The sequence below is a fragment of the Balearica regulorum genome, chromosome Z, assembly GCF_011004875.1.
Source record: "Balearica regulorum gibbericeps isolate bBalReg1 chromosome Z, bBalReg1.pri, whole genome shotgun sequence".
In the NCBI taxonomy this organism is placed as follows: domain Eukaryota; kingdom Metazoa; phylum Chordata; class Aves; order Gruiformes; family Gruidae; genus Balearica; species Balearica regulorum.
The window spans coordinates 62,424,374-62,446,973 of NC_046220.1; the positions used below are offsets into that span (position 1 = coordinate 62,424,374).

At 44.0% G+C, this 22,600-nt stretch overlaps 1 long non-coding RNA gene across 2 annotated transcripts; it reads right to left on the reverse strand.

Annotated features, from left to right (window-relative positions):
- Positions 1-316: 316 nt before the first annotated feature.
- Positions 317-11,814, reverse strand: LOC142599511 (uncharacterized). 2 transcript variants are annotated; one of them, XR_012833065.1, is made up of 4 exons: positions 11,621-11,814; positions 10,644-10,733; positions 4,764-4,879; positions 317-864 (listed from the first exon to the last, which is right to left on the reverse strand). It is a non-coding gene; the product is annotated as an uncharacterized LOC142599511 (long non-coding RNA). The 2 variants fall into 2 exon arrangements; XR_012833066.1 differs by lacking the exon at positions 4,764-4,879.
- Between the last annotated feature and the right edge of the window lie 10,786 nt (positions 11,815-22,600).

Here is a 22,600-nt window from a genome sequence, read left to right on the forward strand (position 1 = left end):
CCGCATTGCGCAATGCAATGTGCTGCAGAGCTCCTCAGTCTACTAAGACTGGGACGAGCTGGCTCCCAAATCAGAAACAGCACAGCTGCCCCAAACAAAAGAAATGCTGCCAATATTCAAACTTATCTTCATACAGACTGTCTCATTGACATGAAGGTTCAGTCAGAGCTTGCTCAGGACCCAGCAAGGCACCATACCACCCTGTACAGACATGCCTTCAGAATACAGACAATACTGTGAAATAGTATGCTAACTTTGTTTTCAGCCTGACTTCCTAAGGAAACTAGACTTCTGTAACAACAGTGTTTATGTCTGTCAATCCCACACACACCTCAAAAGTTTTTGAACCTTTTGGCTTCCTTGCCAGTTAAATTGGATAGAGATGGAGGCAACATGTGTAATGGCATTAAATGGCTACATAAAAGGAAGGAAACCCAAATTAATATTCCCAGTGAGGGAAGAGCTGCTGTGTGATCTCACCTCCAGTTCTGGAGAGCAGGGAGGGTGCATGGAAAAGAGATCCAGTAAACCAGGCTGGTGGTGCAGCAGGACAGCTCAGGACAGAGAGTGTGAACAGCAGCCCTGGAGAACAGAAGTGAGGGGCTTTGACCAAGCCCTTCTCCCACACAGTTTAACATGTTTCGGCATGCAATAGCACCACTTAAGATAACAGCATTAAAAGGCAGGGGCATTTCACTACTTATCTTGAAAAGCAGTTGTATTTTTCACATTGCTTTCTGATGGTGCAGTGAAATTGGGAGAGTTCGGTTCCCCAACTGCCCTCACAGCCTGCTTGGTGTCTCTGGTTCTCCTGCTGCAGCAGCCAAGCCCCAGCTCTGTGGGGACCTGCACTTGTGCAGAAACCTTAAACAAAACAAACAAAATTCAGAGGTTGAGGAAGGAGGAATGCCAATTTCCTAAAATCATGTATGCCTTCATATAGAAGACAGTGATTAGTCTGGATGATTTATGAATGACCAGGCCACTCCTGCCAGGCTGGGACAGTATTTCTGCACAGGAGCAGGAAAGGCAGGGTTGTCTCTGGCAGCTGGTTCAGAAAAAGTCCAGAGAAATTCCTACTGGCCATTTGTAACAATCTCCTAGCAAGGGAGAGGGGCATGGGGAAGCAGGGCCGGCCAGGCACAAGCCGGCACGGGTCTGGTGAGACCCATTATCCTGGCTTCAGCACCTCTCCAATGGTGCAACTGCAGCTCAGTTCAGAAGCACGCCTCTGCAGCTGTGAACAGGCGCCCTCAGGCTCCAGAAAGATGAAGAGAGAAAAACAGGAGTGTAATTTATGCCACATCTTCTTATCTTCTCTTATCACCACCAGGATGCAAATTAGTCATAGCTTTAGTGAGTGATTGCATAAGCATCATATTAATTTTGTTCATATTTCCCCAAAGAAATCAGCAAATTGTTAGCACAACTTGGACTTGCAGATTTATTCTCCAGGCATCATGAACTATTGGCAATTGGGGTGAAGTTATTTATCATTTCACAACAAAGATAATGTCGTTAACAAACCAAATTTCTTCCAAAAGAAAGAAGCAACAGTAAGCAAATACACAGTGACAATCAAAAGCCATGGGAGGGTTTGGAGGAGAAAGAGAATTTGGTTCAGCCCATTGGTTTTTGCAGTACATTCTCTAGAGCTGCCTGAAGATTCATTTGCTCCCATCCAGAATATTCTGTTATACAAAGCATTATTCAAAAACAGAGGGAGACTGCACATTCACAGATGAAAAAGCTCTTGAGGGAGTTCAGTATACAAATGCCCAAACGCCTTAATCCTGTGAGCTTTCAATAGTCCCAGAAGACCCATCAGGGTGCACACCTCCCACTGAGTGTCACCTCGTGTGACTCTTGCTAGATGATATGCACACGACTTTCACTGGAAGGAAAAATAGGTTCGATGAGAAAATTTGCCACTGCATCTGTTTTCTGAGTGCAACAATAGTACAGAGGGAAGGAGCTCTTGCAGGGCGTGTGAAATCCCCTTAGCACAGTTTAGAATGACTTGGAGTGTGCCAGTGAAGTAGATCCATAGGGCCTTTGGCCAGCCCTGGCTCCACTCCTCCTCATTACTAAGTGCCTGCCTGGGAAGAAGTAGCTCCTTGAATTCTTGTCTGAGCTGAGGCAGGACCTGCCTGATGCTTCTTCAAGCACTGGGCTTCTCCTGGCTGCAAACCTGGGGCCCAGAGTTGGTAGAAGGCCAACATTTGTAATGCCTGTCTTAAACCTGGGAGCAGGAACAGGGCTCATTCTGTAAATAAAGTGAAATACTTTTGTCTTCACAAGGAATATTCTCAACCATGAGCACTCTGACTGGGGACAGGCTGATAAATACCAGGAATCTTAAACTGACGGTTTTATTATTTGTTTTTTTGCAGCAGACAGCCTAACACACAGAGTGGATAAAAGACAACGCCTGAGCATAGGGCTGCCAAAGGTGTCCAGCACACAGCCCCTCACCTGTAAGCACTAAGCAAATACAGACCCACACAGGCTCCTCCATCTTCTCTGCAAAAATTCACCCTTGCGCTGAATGACACCAGGTTACAGATCCCCTGCGGAGACAACCAGCTGCAACGCACCTGATGAGATCCCTGCACAGGACACAGTGGAGCGCATGATAGCCCTGCTGCTGAAATATCCTTTACCACAGGGCCCACGGCAAGGAGGGCAGCAGGCACCCAGCAGACATCAGCTTCCCCTGCACGCCCTCAGAGAGATGTTGGTCCAGTGGGTTTCCCCTGGGGTGCCCAGCCCCTCCCAGCAGCTTCCCCCTGTCTGCTCTTTGGGTTCCCAGCAATGCCTCTGCAACCATCTCACACGCCGCAGGCACTGGGAGACAGCAGGACAGAACAGACTATGCTAAAAAATATGAGGAATGTATCTTTCTGCAAGTTTTATGCCTGGGGATGACCAGGGAGAGTCAGGCATCTAAAAAACAGAGCTAAGCAACTAGCAACGTTATGCTTTGCATCATACTAGTCCCAGCAAGCTTTTTTGATTGCTGGTCACCCTCTCCCTCCACACAGAGCTGTCCTCAGGCTTTGTCTTGAGGTGACACAAACATTACAAAATAAAAGCAAAAAGAGGGCATAAAAAAAGCCCTTTCAGACCAAACAACTGAAGGAAAATGTGCTTTTCTGCTATTCAGCGGCCAAACAGTCAGGGCACTTGCTTAGAACCAGAGAAACTGTGGCCAGGTCCCTCCTCAGCTTGATGAGGTTCACCCCAAAAGCTCCCTGCAAAGTGTCCTCCCTCACCGGTGTGTTCAGGAGAGCCTTGGCTTCCTCCCACCACAGCTCTTGTGCTTTGGGTCAACGTGTATTTGTTGAATTAGAGAGAGAGAGAGGACATCATTCATGCCCATGCCACCTCCCCCTCCTTCAATGCTATCCCAAAAGAGCATCAAAAGGAGAAGATGACACAGACAAACACTAACACCTACACACACCTGCTAACACCGTATCACACAGCACCATGCTGCGTGCACGCCAGGTCCCTGTCCTCCCAGGTGTAGTTTCCAACAGGAATGCCCCAAGCCCTCCCTTCTCTTGGGGTGCCACCATGCTTTCCCCCATGCTTGCTGGGGGGCATCATCCCGTGGGTGCCTGCTGCACCAAGCCCCATGAGAAGGGGTGTGGTGAAGTAGGTGCCACACCATCTGGGCTGGGGCAGAGCCACCCATGGCAGAAGATAACCCAGTACCAAGGAAAGGGAAATCCGGAAACCACACATACCCCTGGGCTTCAGGCTGCCCCTTAGCTCAGAGGTGGGTTTGTGCATTGAAATGTCAGACCTGGGAGCTGCCTGTGGCAGCCAGGAACTTCATCCTTCTTCAGATGAGGCAGCCGTTCCCTGCAGACTTATTGGAGACTGTGACTTTTCTTACAAGCTGTCTCATGGCCATCAGCTGGAGGCAGCGCCATCACTGCTAGCCTGAGCTGCATGTGATCCACATACAGTATTTCAGGTACTAAACAGCTATAGATTAATACAGTAAGGAATATTTCTACAATGGTGAGATAGCTGCTCTTCTCTTTAACTTTTAATTATTCTATACTTGAGAAGTTACTGCAACAGCCAAAACTGTATTCTGTGGAGCTAGAGTGATTTCTACACTAAATTAAGAGCCCCAGTAGACCTCTTAGAACATGCTTGGCCATGTTCTGTGTTGAACGATTTCAGTCCCTCCTCTCCACTCATCTGAGGAGTTTAAATCCAGAGACATTTAAGGCCTAATCCAGCAAAGCACTTTGGCATGTGCTTACCCCTAACAGCACAAGTTCTGCTGGAACCAGTAATAAGAGAAGCCAATCTGAGTTTTATTTTATTTAGGAGATACTTAGCTGATATAGTTGGAGAAGCAACAATTAAAAGAACTATAAACTTTCACTCTATATATCTAGATAATATTACAGCAGCATTCATATCTATATAGTTCAGCTGCATCAGCCATTTTGCTGCTCATGCCTGCAATTTGGAGTTTAGCTACATCTAGGATGCTTTGGGGGCAAAAGGGGGTTGTTTAAAAATGCCTGAAGCAATTTCATTAACATAAGATAGTATTTTCCACTTTATCATATGAACTGTGGTCGCTGTACAGTGAAGCAGCTTGAGAGCAGCTGCTTTTCATTGATAGGTGAATTGTTTCTCTTAAATTATGGAGAGACAATGCACTATATATAGGCACCCTTTAGATTATATTTTTAAAGAGCAGAAACACAACATATTTTTAAATAACTCCCAACCTCCAGCCAACTGGATTTCTTTGCAATTTTGTACAAACGATGATTCGTTTCCAAGTTGAGACTTGATATACTGAATTCCAGCCCTGAGCACAATTCTGAAGCCAAGCTTGAACTTCCTGAAAATAAAAAGTCATTATGAAACATAAACAAGTCTTTAGCTATGACATGGAGAATAGGAACAAGAGGTGAAATCATTCTGCTGTGATAAGAATAATTTTTCTCTGCAGTTGAATCATTGTTCTAGACTGAGCATGTAAAGAGAATTAGGTTAGCCTTACCTTCCCTGTCTTAGGTTTGGACAAGTAATTAAAAGTTAACAGAAGGTAGACTAAAATTAGCTCAAAATGCCACCACCATATGATAACCCAGAAATAAAAACCATCGGCCTGTCCATTGTGATTTAAATCTAAACCAGAACAGAACTAGACATAAAATGGTTCCCATTGCGTTAACTGTGGGTCTGTCTGCTCTGCTTGCCCACCTGCTCCCTGCTTCTCCATCCTCCGGAGGAAGCCCTTCCCTGATCTCAGCTCCTCCAGGATCACAGTTCCCAGATTTTACCCACAGGCTTTCACAGTCCTGCAAAGACTCAGCCACTGTCTGGCACAGGCACTGACCCCATCGCTGCCATGCAGGTGCCAGGCCAGACATACTCTCCTTCCCAACAACTCCAACTGGCACTGCAGCTCCCAGTTCAGCATGCTGCATCCTGGCTTTGCCCAAGGGACACACCTGGGCCATTTGTTCAGTGGCAAGAGAGTGACTAGCCTTGTTGGGGCATGCCGAGATGTTGGTTGCAGGAGCCTGCCTCTCACCACTGGACACAGCAGGGTGCCACCAGCACCTTTCCACAGCCAGGTCACCTCCAGAGACAGGGAGTGCTGCCTACAACAGCTTTGACTTCAGGGACATGACAATATCTTCAACTGCAGGGCCAAGACAACTTCCTGTCTTTGACACAAGCAAAGGGACTCCATGAATGCTGAGTTCCAGCTTTGCAATGATGAGCAGGTGTCAACAGCTTTGTCCTCAAGATACAGACAGGAAGACTGAAAATGACCGTATTGGCATGGGGGAGTAAGACTCTCTTTGGTGCATATGTGCCTGTGGATGCTTATGTAGACCCTGACAGCAAGTTGGGACAAATCACAAGCACTGGGTGGTCTGGAGAGGTGGCCTGCCGCTGCCATCAGCAGTGGGGATGGCACCATGACAGAGTGTCCTGGGCTAGTGCAGCCCCCAGCAGCAAAGGGGCTACACCTCCAGGCACCACTGCAGCCCAGCGTGGCCCATCATCTGGTCCACTGGTAGCAGGACACGAGCAAGGGTTGAGCACCAGGAACATATAATGCCTGCTTGCAGCCTGCTATGCCATTTACCAGTTAGCGGCCAAGCAGACCCCTTCCCACCTACCTTGACAGGTGGCAAAAAACAGGGTCTAACATGGGTTTTGTTGCTAGCAGGGAAGTGAGCAGCAGTCAGGCAGGAAGGCATGCATGCAGAGCAGACTAGAGCATGCTGGCTGCCTGCACTCACTTGTACCCACTCATCCTCCCACAGATGAGCAAGAATAGTACCTGATCACATTGCACATGTGGCTTGCCTTCCCCTGATAAAAGCACTGCACCTTTCAGCACAAACAGTGCTTCAAAACTCTTTTTCCAATCCCTCAAATGGCAGGGTCCTGCATTTATGAACAGTCAGTTCATTGTTCAAAAGCAGCCAACAGGACCAGTGCATACACAGCAGGGTTCATCTTCAGGGCTGTGAACATGTAACTCAGCTGCCTTTTTGATAGGTAGGCTAGAGTTAGGGGTGCCTGTGGGATATTAAAGTAACAGGCAATAGGACACCCCCAATTCTGCATCTCCCTTGCACCCTCAGTGCATGGGATCCTCAGTCCATGCTGCCTTTCCCTGTGGGGTCCTTTCCCTTCAGGGTCATGACCATACTTTGAAGGAGACACTTCTGGGTACTTTCTATGTGCAGCTGTGGTGATGTCAGTTCAGACATGTCTGGGACTCTAACTCTTAAGCTACAGAAAGAAACCCCACAGCAATCCCATGTTGTATTTCTAACCTGCAAGATACAGTACCTTCAGCTTCTCAGAAACCACAATTCAGGTGTGCAGCTAATGCACTGCTTCCAGCACTGGTAAAAAACAGGGCCAAGGAGAAGATGTGCCGGCCTTGGGAGACTTTACAGGACCCCAGGAAGGTAGGAAGAGAGCTCGGCCAGACATGGCCTCTGGAGCTGGAAGAGTCATTAAGATGTGTTCAGGAGGTGAAGGACCTACATAGCACTCCACAGTCATGATCCAGGAGCTCATGGAACATGTCACCATTTATCTGGATGGAAGAGGGATGGACACTTGCTTGAAAGTATTGCAAAAATAGCCAACCTTGCCCAATAGTCTCCAGTTCATGCTCTCTTTACCTTCCATCTCTTCCCTCATACGTGCTCCTCTTGCATGTCCTTAAGAGCCAATATTATCCGTGCACTGCAGAGCTGCAGTCCCAACACATCCTCCAGCCCTGTGAAAAAGCTTATCCTCAGGCATGGCTAGCAGTTCTCACCAGACCTCTGCAGCTGCACAAACCTGGTTGCGCTTGTGTCTTCCTCCTCATCTTACCTTTCAGGCAGCCAAACAATTTCACCCCCTCGGAGGCACATGGAGGTGTGAAGACAGTATGATCCAGACACAGAGCTTGTGGTTGTTTCAGAGCAGCCAGAGCGCTGGTTCCTCTGCAATGCTCTGGATGCTGAGGATTTGATATGCCATTGCTGTAGAGGATTTTGACCTTCCTTTTGTACCATTTTGTTCAATTTATTTGCTCTTTTGCCCCATGGTTAAACACTTCCCTTTCATGACTCGCTGCACATTTTTAGTTCAAAACCTGAAAAATTGTATGCTTTCCCCACTGAGGGAGAGCACAAAGCACTGGGATAATCTTGCCACTTACTGCCCCAGTATATCTGGGGAGTGTCAGCTACTTAACCACATCTGCAGTTTGCTGATTGTCTGAAAACCATGCAGCTTGGCCAAATATCCATTTTACAGTTACATATGCCTCCTGGGCAACAGCTCATACTGCTGATTTGCTAACTCTGAGCTGGTGGGTGGGAAAGCACAGGCACTATGAGGAGCTGCATGCTCTAGTCCATGTCTTCTCCATGGTCAGTGCCGAAATGGAGTTAGATCAGCACATTTGTTCAAGGATTTTCTGGTCCTCCTTTGATGCATGATCATATCCTCTGTCTTTCTCATGGACCCAGAATGGTGCTAACAGCGCAGAGGAACCAGGATCGCCAGCATGTCATCATCCTTGCTCTGTGGCAGAGCTGGGTCTTGCTCTGCCTGGCTTCTATGCAGGCCAGGCAAGCTAAATTGGTGGGCACCATCATTGCACCCATGCTGCAGTGCAGGAAGCTGATGTTCAAAACGTGTCCATGAGTCTCACGGCAGCAGGAGGTACGTTCAAACACAGCACCTCTTACAGTCTTGTGTAGTATATGTGTTTGCATGGTGGTAAACATTCATGCTAGTGGGCTGGTCACTCAGTGACTTTTTGGAACCCCATTGTTGGTTAGCACTGGAAAGAGGAGGTCCAGATTTCCAGCTCAGCTTTATTCCCACCGAGGCTTTGGAGTAGAATGACTGCATGAATTCCTGGCATGATTTTGCCTGGAAGAAGACAATGCTACCAATTTCTGTGTTAGCACTTCATTCATTTAACTTTTACAACGTGTCTTTGTGGAGGATCATGTTTGCTGATTGTCTGTTTATACCCACAGAGATTTGGGGCTTTGTTTTTATTTACACAAAAGCCACTTCTGATAAACTAGGAAATGCCTGTATTATTTTGTGGGAGATGGAGCATGTTGAAGCATGTTTGATTCTGATGCTTATGTGCTGTGGATCAAAAAGTGTTAACAGAACCAAGCAGGAAAGGTAGTACATGAGCCTGGATAAGGAGCATCCACAGTAGACACCAAGAAGCAGGATTGTAGCCTTGAAGAGAAAACTCTTTCACCCCAAGCTCCCATGACATGGCTGGTTCACCAACAGTGAGGAGAGAGGGATCAAAAAAAGTGAAAAATATCATAGACCTGCTCGTGTGGAAAGGCAGAGGGACTGACCACACCAGCAGAGGATGTCCAGACGGTGCTGGCCAAAACGATCAGGTTGGTGAAGGAGAAGACAGCTTACAGGGGCATGTGCTGGAGGCTGCTGAGGCTGCTCCTCCTGACTGGTGGTGTGGCTGTCCAGGAGTTACAAATACCCGAGGTGCTCAGCACCGGAGGCCAGCTCTGGAGTAGAGGCTACATTTGGGCCACCAGATGAGGTGTCACGGGGCCATCACATAAGCATCTGACCCCCAAACCCAGGAACGCCTCCCACATCCCAAGTCAGATAACTACTTGTACCTCAGCTGAGTAGTTTAAAGAGGCTTCTCTGTGACATTTACATAGGTGCTTCTAGTAAGTCCTCTTTAGGCTACCCGTGAAAAGGGACTGGTGTCCTGCATGCACTGGCAGCAGATCAGAGCTGCTCAGTGCCCTCTGCACTAAGCTGCTCTTTGTACCAGCCAGCACGAGGGGACAACTGTCCCCTAGGCACTATCAGCAGTGTAAGCAATAGTTCAGGGTGTTTAAAAGGGCATTTTTCAGATTCCTTAGTATGACTGAGCCCTTGGATATATAAGAGTTGGGGTAAGCTTGGCCGCTCTCTGCTATGTCCCTGTGCAGATGAACAGACACATGCAAACACCTGCTGGGGCAAAGGCAGAAACCATCACCCAGAGCAGCATGTCGTCTGGATGTGCCTCAGTCCCCAAAGCTCATGCCCTGTTTTCCAGTGTGTGGAAACCATGTGGTAGGTTGGGAAGAGAAAGAGAAGGAAGTCTGCATGTGATGGGATACCTGGGGCACACATCTGGACCCCAGATCTGGACATGCTCTCACATGCTGGTGTGAAGACCTAGAAATATGTAATGCCCAGTAAATTTATTAGGTAGCAATTTCCCACTTGGCAAGAGCTAAGTAATGTAGAAATGATGGTTAATGTATTCCCCTGTCAGATCCTCTACAAGTCAGGGGGAAGGGGTCTGTAGGGGAGCTTGGACTGTAAGAAGGAAGGGTTTGGATGTCTCTGCTCTGCTGGGTCCTCAGATACAAGGAAAATTAGCCATGCTTACCACCAAACTGTCATGTCTGACGCAGAGCCCGGTCCAACCTGGCAGTGCCTAGTGAGTGCTGCAGCCCCCGGCAGGGTCCTGCTGCCCAAAGCCAGAGCTCAGTCAGTACGCTCAGCTGGTGCCAGCACAGCATGGATGCCATGGCTACTTTGGGTGTTTGAAAGAGTGTGAGAAAAAGCCATCATCTGCAAATGGCCCTGTCACTTCTGCCGTCTGGCGGGGGGGACAATACTGAACAACAGCGTGGGCGCTTGCATAGGATATATAGCTCATGACACGTTGTCGCCGACGGGCTTTGGCCCTGGGTAGGAGAAGTACAGCTAAGTAACCCCCACTGACTGCAGCAGGAGAGGTGAGAGGGGCCAGCGCTGCCTAAAAGGGAGGGGGACACCGGATAATGTGTGGCTAAATGGCTCCCATCTCTCACCGCACTCCTCATCACTTAGGGCTTCACCTTCAGCAGGAACTGAGTTAAAAAGTCAGCCCACGCTGCCTCTACCTCTAACATCCACATGGATATCCCTTTCTGAAATGTAAATCACACAGCTGTTAAAGCAGTTCTTTGATTTTCTTAAGTGCATTTAGTGCATGACTCTCAAAGCGTAGACTTCTGCACTTGCAAATAACTTTCAACACAATTACTGGGTGCAAATGATGATATAGTCTGCAAATGATCAATTACCTGATTGCAGCAAATCATGCTGGTAGATGTCTGTGCAGTCTCACTTGAATCCACAAGGAGTAGCAGGTCCAATTATTGGACATATTAAAACTATAACATGCAACACAGGAAGCAAAGTAAAGGATGGTTAAAAAATTGGAAACAGCATCTTGGGGGCAGTAAACCAAGTCTGCTATCCTCTTCACTCCTACATGTAGCAGCTATTACTATAGCTCATTAAGATGCTGGCTAATACCTAGATTTCTCTGTCTTTGCACTTTTTTCTCTGTAAATGTGCAAACTAAAAATGTTGCATTGTTAAATAAAATTACCTGTACTTTTGTTTGTTTTAATGCCACCGTGGTTGTGTACAAAGAGAGTGATATTTATTGGATGTGACTATCTCTCAGCTTTAGCTGAGCTCTTCCTTTCTACATGCTTCTTCAGGACATCACATCCTCAAGTACTTACACAACCCACAAGTTAAGGATGAAGCACTGCATGTCTCAACTTGTAGATACATATTTACCTTATGCACACTAGCACTGAATCAAAGAGGCCTTAAAAATTTTCTCAAGAAATGCCACTTTTTATTCATTGCTAGATCAATAAAGTCTCAAGTGCAATCATTTCCCTCCCCCCAAATTATGTTTCTTTGATAAATACCTTTTCCTTAATAGATTAGTCTAATAGTAAATATGCAAGACACAAAGCACCATTTCCCTTGTCCTGAACCAAAGCATAAGTGAGACTTCACAGTTACAGGCCTTACAGAATGATCTTTTTTTAAAGAACTCAGTTGCCTTGGTGCCATGCCTCACCAATTGTTTGTGCTGGAGTGTCTTGGCCATATGAAGAGTTCTCTGTTTCTTTTAAAAACCACAGTAGCACACAGGAGAATCAAATACTCTGAGTGAGGACTGGCTTATGAAAAGATAGTAATTACTTCTTTCCAAAACATTTTTTTGGGGAAAAAAAGCCAAAGGTCAGAAGTTTACCTCCAAGTACAGCTTTTTGGCCAGGGACAGAGCGGATTCCACCCACAGGGATTATCACATTATGCAGCGTGCCGGTGCCAAGCCCAGGAACAATGCCACACCAGTCTGCCTCCTACCCACGGTGCTGCAGGCAGAGCTGAGCCCTCCGCGCGGAGGAAGAAACCGGCATGGTCAAGAACACGCTGTTCAGCATCGCTCCTGCAGCAGGAGTTCACAGAGGCCTCAGAGGCTCTTAGCCATAACTATTAGGAGGTATTTACAGAAATGAGATGTAAGCATGTCACTGAAACTCCTGTTCAGATAACAGCTCTCTGTAAACAGCTGCCTAGGAGAGACCTTGTCATGCTGCAGCCGTAATAACTAGCACACAGAAAGCCCCAAGTCCAGCCATGGAAATCTTTGTTTACTGATTGCAAAGAACAGGAGGGACACGCAGCTACTCTGAACACCCTTTGAACAACCACGCCAACTACAGTGTAAGGCGGTGTTGAGCAAATAACATTTCATTTCTTTCCCATCAGTTAAACTAACCAAGGACGCTAAGCAATGTAGCAGCACATTCTGCCTCAGTTCCAGTGAGCATGAGCAGCCTCCCTGATTGCTTCCCCAACTATGCTGCCCTCTGAAATGATTTTCTGAAAGAAATTCTTCTCCAGAAAACTTACCTTTAAAAGAAGAGACAGCATGTGTGTGTAACCTCCTGCTAGAGGCTTGTGCTGTCGGACTCTGGACATTAAGCAATCCTAGCTCTAGAGACTGAGTAGAAAGATCGCAATAATGCACCTCTGCCAATGTTTAATGTTTTTGTAATTGGGGGAAGATGTGAGGTGGCAAAACGAATTTGTTTCACACTTGCCTTGGACTTCCATATGTGCCTAAGGATTTTCCTGGCTCTGGGTAATGCAGCCATTCCAAATGAATGGAGCTTCTGTTCTACACAGAGGTCAGTCTCTCTCTCTCTCCCTCTCCCTCTCCCTCCATGTACGTGTATTTGTTAAATAGAGAGTCACATTATCATATCATCCCTTTCAGTCCTCTGCTGTGACACCCCAGCTGGTGCTGTGACACTCCAGCTGGTACTATGACCTCAGAAGACAGAAGCAACTTCCTGAGGTGGCCTCATCAGCTCTGGGCACTGTCATCCTTCATCCCAGGCTCTTGCACTTTTTCTAAACAGGCAAATGATCAACAGCTTGGCAGGACAGTATTTTGATGAAATTATCTTCAGCCCTCTGAATCCTGATGCTTAATTACAATTCACTGTCAACCTCTGCCTTCAGTACAAAAGACACTACATTTTATATCAGGATAGCTAACTCAAAATGTGATCCATTAGCCATTTTCCTATTATAGCCAGTCCAACAAAAAATAAGAGCATGCATGAATTTGCCACAAACTTTTACAATAAGAGCATGGTACAGTGCTGGAAATGATTGCCCAGAGACACTCTTGGACCTCCATCCTTGTAGATTTTCGAGGCTCAGCTAGACAAAGCCGTGGCTGACTTAGTCCAGCGTTGGATAATACTCCCATTTTGAGCAGCAGTTTTAACTGGGAGGGATCCTGTCCAAGCAATATTTCTAAGCTCCTATGATTTTATGTGTACAGAAAAGTAAAAACTACATGTACATCATATTTAGAAGTCTCTATTAGTTATCTTGACATAAAACCCAAAACGTTTATTTTCAGTGGAGATAAACTTGGGCAAGAATGGTCAGCAGCAGAATGATTAACACAGCAAGATGGTGAATGAATAATTGCACCATCTTAGTAATCCTGTTTTATCTATGGAGATATTTGATTGTTTTCTAAGGACTTTTTAATCAGCTTACGTGAAATAAATTATAAGCAGGAAACCTCAAGAGGAACCACAGCAATAAAACAGGAAGAGATGAATGTCTGCATCTCGGTTTTGCAAAGGAATTTAGCTTGATTTCTTGGATGTGATTTCCAATATGTCATGCCTTGCACAAGCATGTGCAAAGTGGGGGCAAAGACAGTGTAAAATCTGGCCATTCCCATTTGGTGTCACCTGGGGCCGAACACAGCATCCATCCACATCAGCCATGGGAAGGCACAGCCTTCCCCAAAAGCAGCATGTTTTCCCACTCCTGCCCTGTGTCAGGCTGACGTGCAGGGCTGCTCCGCCTGGAGGAAAGGGCTGCCATACAAAGACAGTAGCCAAGGACACTTTTTCTAATTTCTTTAAAAAAGCACAGATAGATCATCTCAGATTGCTCTGGCATTAACTTATCCTTGACCACAGTTGAAACTATTATTGGAGATTAGACGCTGACAAAAATCCCAAAAGGAGGAGGTTTGAAAAGTATAAGGGTTTGGAGAATAATTAAAAAAAAAAAAAAAAAAAAAAAATCCTCCTGGCTTTATAAAACCCAGAAAAACCAAAAAAACTTCTTATTGCTCCAATTCCACATATCGTTAAGGGCCCATCTTACTTTCTGTCTGCCTGAAGGATGCAGTGTAACTGGAAAAAAGTTCTTTGCCACTCACGAAAAGTAAAATTTTTTTTCCTAACTCCACCTCTAAGAATAACATTTACAGTAAAGCACATACAAAGAAACTGTCTATAAATATAACACTAAAGACAATATTTAGTCAGTGATTGAGAAATGAACAAAGAATTTTCCACTCATGTTATTGTAGCTGGTAAAGGTTTACATTCTGGTTCTTATAAAAGGATTTATATAGTGCTGTAAATTTACAGAGTACTTCCCAAACATAGATAAGACATATTCCCTGTCAAAAATGTCATGGAAGACAAATGCAAGAAGAGATGCAGGAAGAATCCTTAGAAAGAATTAGGGACTACAGAGTCTTCAAAGCATGTGTTAAATGGGTATCAGTGCTCTGGAAAACAGGCAGCCTGACTCTTCAGCTTCTTGCATCAGCTCATACAGGTACGAATCAATGTCTTGAGGGACCTGATTTCTGCCAGACAGTAATAAAAGCAGAAAGATCCTACTTCTTTCATTCTGGCACCAAAAAATTATTTAGAAATTAGCAGCAGGTAGAAATCTGACAGCCAGATTTGAATAAGAGATTCAAACTGGATATGTTCGAAACCAAACCAAAATCTTAAATATCCTGAACCAAAAACCAAAATCTAATTTTGTGACAAAGACCATTTCTAAAATGGGCTTTTCCAGAATTAAAAAATCATAACATCATGAAGAGATTCATGAAGAGTCCAGTTTTGGATCCAGACAGACTTCTGACCTAGACCAACTATGCTAGAGATTTAAGGATGCCTTCCACACTGTCCCATCGTTGATGAGACTTGGGAGCTCAGGGCTGCTTGAAGTCACTGAGCTAGCACAAAACAGTTGCAGCATTCTGCACAATTAACACTAGAAATGTTAGTTAGAACAATTCTGCTCAAGCTATTTAATTTCTCTCTTTTTTACTGGATTTTGCTGCTGAAGCAGTTCTTCTTTGAAACGCTCTGTTTAATTTTAGATGCGTCAATGAACCAGTAAAACTCCATTCCATGAAAACTTGTTTAAAAGTCTCAGCTTTAGAATCTCTAAAATACTGCTGTTAAGCTCCACGATTTATTCCCAGGGCCTGGGCTTGGGCTTTTGGCTGGAAAACCTTTTGTCCAACTCTGTTGCTTATAATATGAAACTCTGCTTGTGCAATCACAGTATCCTCCAACAACAGGGAAGGAAAAGAAAGTGCTTCAAACAAACAAGCAAATAAACAAAGACTGAAAGAGAGATTAAGAGGGAAGGAATGCCCTGAATGTGTCTTTTCTGCATCCAAATCATGATCTGAAAACGACACTTCAGTTTAAAGCAACCTTTGCACAACTCTCACTTATTTCCAAATTGGCATCAGCAATTTATGGCAAGGACCACATCCATTTTCTGATGCATCAGTATTTCCTGAGACTCTGAAGGTCAAAATGCAAGTCTGTATGGTGGATAAAAAAATTATAATAAACATTGTCAGAGCCCTTTGGATACCTCACTTCCTTTATTAACCTTTATGTCAGCAGGAGCCTTGGCCAGATTTCTGTAAAGGAAAAGATTCAGAATCTCTCATGGGAAAAATGTTGTTTTTTCTGACAATATTAAGAAAGAATATTAATATAATAATAATTCAAATCTGCACATTGGGGCCAAGCTCTTTTACAGCTCTGCAGTGATCTCTGAGCTCCTCTGACCCCACATTTTCAGTTGCATGAAGCAAACACCTGTGAGGTTTTGGCACTCTGAAGTGTGGAAAGTTGAAAGACTTCCAGGGTGCAAAGCCACGGTCTCATCCTTTCCTTATCACATGCCTCCTTCACACACAATATTTTCTAGTTCTCCTAATGTTACTGCTACTTCCTTGATCATCTTTTGAGTCCCCCAATCAAGGAGGGTGACAGTGATGCCACCTGCCTCCCCATCCACTGTGCCTCCTAGGTGTTACATCTCACCTCCTCAACAGTGCAGAGAAGTGGATTCAGCATTCATGTCTGGCTTTTAGGGAATTATCTAGTTCAGGTAGTCCAGGCCAGATGATGGCATGGCTTATTTTAGTCCAGTCAGTGTTATTTTAGCCCGTGCTTTTCTTCTGAGCCTCATCAGAAAAACGAGAGGAAAATGTTAGAGGGACAAGACATGAAGAACAAGTAGAGGATATCTACCTGGGGCTGAAATTTAGACATTTAAAGATGGAGAGGATCCTGGCTTGCACAGAAAAGCAAGGAGAAATAATCAGAGAGATAACACTCCCACAGAGCTGAAGTGGTGGGTATCAGGCTGTAAAACTGAAGTATCTGGTGAAACTAGTAGGTCGATTTGTGGTAAATAACTTTGTTGGCTCTTCTAGTCTCCTATATCCCCTGGAATCCTTCTGTAGTATAGTGATTTAACTGAAAATAGTCTCTAGTCTAGTAGTATTAAATAACAAGTACAATTAGTATACATTCATTAGAATCATAGAATCATAAAATCATAAAATATAGAATTTTAGAATCAGAGAATCATAGATTAGTTTGGGGACCTTAAAGGCCATCTAGTCCAACCCCCCTGCAGTAAGCAGGAACATCTTCAACTAGATCAGGTAGCTCAGAGCCCCATCCAACCTGACCCTGAATGTTTCTAGGGATGGAACATCTACCACTTCTCTGGGCCACCCCTTCTAGTGCTTCACTACCCTCATCATCAAAAATTTCTTCCTTATATCCTTTAGTTTAAACCCATTACCCCTTGTCCTATCACTACAGGCCCTGATAAACAGTCCCTCTCCATCTTTCCTGTAGGCTCCTTTAGGAGCTGCAATAAGGTGTCCCCAGAGCTTTCTGTTCTCCAGGCTGAACAACACCAACTCTCTCAGCCTGTCTCCATAGGAAAGGTGCTTCAGTCCTCTAATAATTTTTGGGGCCCTCCTCTGGACTCACTCCAACAGTTCAATGTCTCTCCTGTACTGGGACCCCCAGAGCTGGACGCAGTACTCCAGGGGGGTCTCACGAGAGTGGAGTAGAGGAGCCGGATCACCTCCCTCGACCTGCTTGTCACAAATTATCATCGATGCATTTGTAGCCAAGACACCTCCTAATGTTAAAGGTCAGATTGGAGGAGAATTCAAAGACCAAGTTGAGGTTGCAAGGTTGACTCATGGTCTATACAAGTGAGGGCAGTAATTAGCCAAAGTTTAGCTTCTCCTGTTCAAACATTTGGAGCTGCAAATGACACTTTTCATAGTACTCTATAGCAAAACAGAAGCAACAAGAATAGTCTCAAAACCAAAAATTGCCAAATTTTTTTATAAAATTCACTTAACATTCAAAATGCCTACAGTGTTCCTAAGTGATCTGCCAGCCTTCACAATCAGGAGCTGCTGTGCAGAATCTAAGCCAGGTTTTCAAGGCATTTTGGTGTCTGAAGACACAAAGAGTATCTAGCAGGGCTTACAAATGTGGCAGTCACTAATTTGGACTGCTATTTAGGATTAATGGCACCCATCTGCTAGGATGCTTTTAAAATTCAGTGAGGATGTTTTCTGTATTTTAAGACAACAAGGTTAACTTGAAAACCTGGACCTTTTACTGTGTGGTGAGATGCTCAGTTTAGCAGAGTCTGAGGCCACTGCCCATATATCCCTGGGGATCTGAGGTTCCAGACCCAAACTCAGGCTGCACAAAATGCTCAAGAAACTTCCAAGGTGACTTAAAATTACCTTTGGTTCTGGCTTCCAGCTAGTATTCATTTTCTCTTGCTAATGAGTCTTGTAAACAAGTCCTGACTATGCAAGTAAGACACATGAACAACATGTTTGTTCTCCTGTATCTAGAGTTAGGTCTTGATTTGATAGTTACATGTTAATCACACTGAGAAGAAAAGAAAGCAATTTTTTTCCATAAATCCAACAATATAAAATTAAGTTTGTGTTTCAAAAACAAGTAATTTTAGAAATATTGAGAACCAAAAAGCATGTATGGAAAAATCTTCCCAAATGAATTGTCCTGTGGTTTTTCCTACGAACTATTTCTTTCACTGGGTTTTCCCAAGGCCTTTGTAAAGAAACCAACTGTCGCTTGGCCAAAAGGTTTGGTATTCCCAGCAAGCTGGTTCTGTTTGGGATTAGCTGACAAGGCTGCTGGAGACCATTTAACGATCACCAGAGAGATTCAGGTTATTCTATGGTGCCATTGAAGCTGAGTATGTTCCTTTAGGTTGATTTTGACCCTAGGCCAATTCTGAGAATCCTTCAAGTTTGACAAAAAGACACATGTGCCTCTCTGGAAACACTTTTTACAAAGCCCAAAGGAGCCTCCAACTGCAGTCAGTTTGCATTATTTATCCAGATCATTGTATGCAACCACATTTTCTATTCATCCCTTTAGCCACAAACTGTTGATTTGTGCTACAAAGACATGGTGCTACAGGAGAGAGATATTTCTTACTCATTTGCTACAGCTTAGCCTGCAGAAGCACCATGCAGCAGTGCCTTTACATAGGTATTGCTGTTGAAGACAGGCCAAGATTGATCACCATTTAAACACCAACATTGTTCAAGCGGGGGGGTTGGGGGTGTGCAGAACAAACCCAAAAACCCCACAACACTAAAAACAAAAACCCAGAACCTTTCCACGTTCATCGTTTGTTAAGGGTATACTAGTGCACCCATTTATAGTCATACTGACTTATCTTTTAAAAGTATCTGTGCTGTCCCAGTGGTAGAGCACATGTCACATCAAAAGAAGGCATAAATTTGCAGCCATCCTCATTGCAAACTTTGGTATCTATGGTGACTATGCTCAGCACTGTTTCAGTAATAAGTTATAGCAAGTTACATACGTATCATATCTTTCCTCTGCATTTGCCCCTTTGGAGAGGAGCCACCAACTAGGAGAGCAAGTTTTCAACTGTGGGCAGTAAATGTCAACTGCCTTGCGGAGAGCTAGCTGATTACATCAGTCTGGCTTTCCTCCCTGTCCTCAGATGCTAAAATCACATTACAAAATATTTCTTCAATATTATTTTGCTCTTTAAAATACTTACACTATTCTTAGAAGACTATAGCTGAGGATGGAAGAAGCAAAACCAGTTTTCATGGAAAGATACTCCTTTGGAGCTCTTGAACCTGTGTGGAGACTTGGCTCTTATGAAGTTAGTTTCAGGATTTCAGTTCAGAGTATCTCAGATTTCTTTTCTCAGTTCTTTTCATTTCAAGACACTTAGCACTGGTCTAGTACATGCTAGGTACCTTATAGCTGTGCATGGGATCATGTAGTCAGGATAACTCACCTGTGAGGTCAGTGACCCATCAGCATCTTGCTACTCCATCCAATAATTTGATCTGAAATGTATAAACAATTTTAGGAGCAGAATCAGGACACCAGTGTCTTCCCTCCCATCTGATAGCCATACCCTCCTCCCTTTGCATACCTCCCTCCACCACCTGCCTATTGTTTTCTTGAATAAGTAGTTGCTGTAACTCTCTTTTATGAGAAGATTAATCCTTTTGATGCAAGTTAGGCGTGCCCTGGGAACATCCTCTGGACTGACCTCTCCTGTTTGCAAAGACACCTAGTTCTTTGTTCCAGTAGGGCTGGGTATCGGTTCAGTTTTAAATTTAGGACACATTGGGAATGAAATGAAGCAAAACATGAGGCATCTTGAAAAGCTTCCATTAAAAAGCCAATTGAGTTGAGGTGAGCAGGGCATTTCAAAATGTTTTGAGATTATATATCTAAATTATGCTTAAGTCCAAGATGAAGTGTATATGTGTATGCCTGGATGTAGCTGTTAGGAATATGGGAACATTTATGGGTTTCAGCCTTGATGCATGTGGATACTGGGGACAGCTGGATTAGACAACAACCTGATGACTGAAGAGAATACTTTAAGAAGACATTTCAGTGTCCAAAGAGACAGTTAGATATGAGCTGACGAGTGAGGCTTTTTGTAGATCTAAATACTTCCCTGTCCGCAGTTTAAAACTCTAATGGCTTATCACAACTCACATTAGAAACATTCTGCAGCATTCAACATTCTCTGTTTTTCAAGACAGTACCACCACAGTTGCATTGTGGTCCATCGCTTCAAAGTAGTAGTAGTATTAATTTACTTACATGTGTGGAGATATAAACATACACACATGCATGCACACATACACATACATGAGTGCTGCCAGACTAAAAGACTTCAAAAATACTACCACATCATATTTTTCAGCCTCATTCTCACCAACAACTAGAAAAAACAAGTTCTGGAATCACAACAGAATCAAGTCAAATTAATGAGTCAAATTCTTAAGTAATGTGAGATGTTAGAGCTACTAGATGAAGGTTGGGTCAATATATTTAAAATTAGGGAAAATTTCAGGGAAAATTTTGAGTATCATATTATTCTTTCTAGTTCATAATAATTTTCCAAGTAGTCAATTTCAGACATATTCCTCATCATGGGTGATTAACAGATTGTAAACAGCATCTCATTTCCTTTCTTTTACTTTTCTGATCTTTGCTATATTTGCATTATCTCTGCTCCTTCACCACTCCACCTGGCAGTTGTGGTCTACTGATAATTCCTGTTCTGGCTATCTGTATTTACAATTGGGCAGTATTTAAAATCTCAAAGGTAAACTCATACCTGTTTGAGTACGCCCTTCAGCATATCAATATGCCGGATATGGCTATGTCTACATCAGGAATACAGCCTGCCCTCTGATTCCCAAAAGCATGATAAATTGCCCTGTGTCCTTATGCAAAATTTGCCAGTTCTCTGAAAACTTGAGAAAGACTCTTGTGTGCTCTGGGGATATGTGCTCAAGACCAGTGTCCCCGTACTCCTAAATTCCTTTCCTTTTTTGCCTTGCTTTACAGAGAAAAGGGTAAAGTTATTTTCCTGTCCTTTTCTATTGACATTGTAGATCTGACTGCCACCTTTAACCACCTAAAACATTTTGCTGCAACCTTAAAAGAGTGCAGAAAGCACCTGCATCTACTTTACTATTATTTATCAAATTGCATAGCTGCACTGTCGAAACATTTGAGATGTTGTGGACCTCTGTATGTAATTCCATCAGTAACACTGCTTCAATTGAATAATTGTATAAACAAAGACAAAAACTATTTTGTATGACCCCTAGTTTACTTGGGCCACAAATAAAGTCTTACACAAGTTATGATCACTAGAAAATGGAAAAACCTAAGCATTAGAACCAGTCACAAAGCACACAGTGTTCCAAAGAATAAGCCAAAGTCCCAATTACAACATGAAAGGAACACATAATTTGCCTATAGAGAAAGGAACAGTTGTCCCCAAAATTTGGGTAGTACCATAAATACATGGAGCATTGCATGGACCAGATACAAAGTATATACTTCAGGCAATCAGGGAAAACCCAAGATGACAAAAAATCAAGCACGGTTGCTGGCCACAGGAATTGTGAATTTTTCTAATTCCTTCCTTTACCTTTTCAGAAAAAGTTCTGGTTCCACATGCAGACTGTATTAACCCTTCTCTCTGGGTTTTACACAAGCTTGACTGCCATGGTATCTTCTGAACAGCAACTAGAAATAGCTTCTTTGATACCTGATTATTTTAAGGTTTTCATTAGATTAGAGAGTTCAGGAAAGGAAAAGAAGTATTGATTCAGCTTTGGTAAGTCAGGGATTATGGTCTCTGATCAATGGTTGTTTATTATGGAGAGCAGGAATAATTCACAAGTCCAACAGCCATTCAGAAAGAAATTCCTTGGAGTGCAACCATCCCAGTTTATCAACATCTGACCAATAGGTGATCGGAGATCCATCACCTGCTCTGAGAAGCAGAATATTGATTTCTCCGTAGACACCTAAGAAAAAGACACTTGAACAAGAATGTGCAGAAAGGTGAGAGAATTCACGGCTGCACAGGAGATTCTTCATTTTTAGTGTCATGATCAATGGTCACCTGGTCAGATGAGAACCCTGATCTTTCTTGCCCTCCTCTTTTTATCTTTCCAGCCATTTAGCTTCCCACTACCCCTTCTCCATTTCTGCTAAGTCATATCAGGAGGATTTCCTGCTTACTCAAGAAACATTGGAAAGAACCCAGAAAAAACGTGTGCTTTAGCCTGCAAATAGATCTGGTTGAGAGAGTGCCTTTCAGCATCTCCAACACCTTTTCATGATGCAGTCCTCGCGCCCTCTATGCCCCCTTCTTTGCACACTTAATATTATTTTTTTCTGGTTATCGTGGTTTAACCCCAGCAGGCAGCTAAGCATGACACGGCCACTTGCTTGCTCCCCCTCAGTGGGATGGGGGAGAGAATTGGAAGAGTTAAAGTGAGAAAACTCGTGGTTTGAGATAAAGACAGTTTAATAGATAAAGCAAAAGCCACACACACACGCAAAGCAAGACAAGGGATTCGTTCACCACTTCCCATGGGCAGGCAGGTGTTCAGCCATCTCCAGGAAAGCAGGGCTCCATCACGCATAACAGTGACTTGGGAAGACAGACATCATTCTGAATGTGCCCC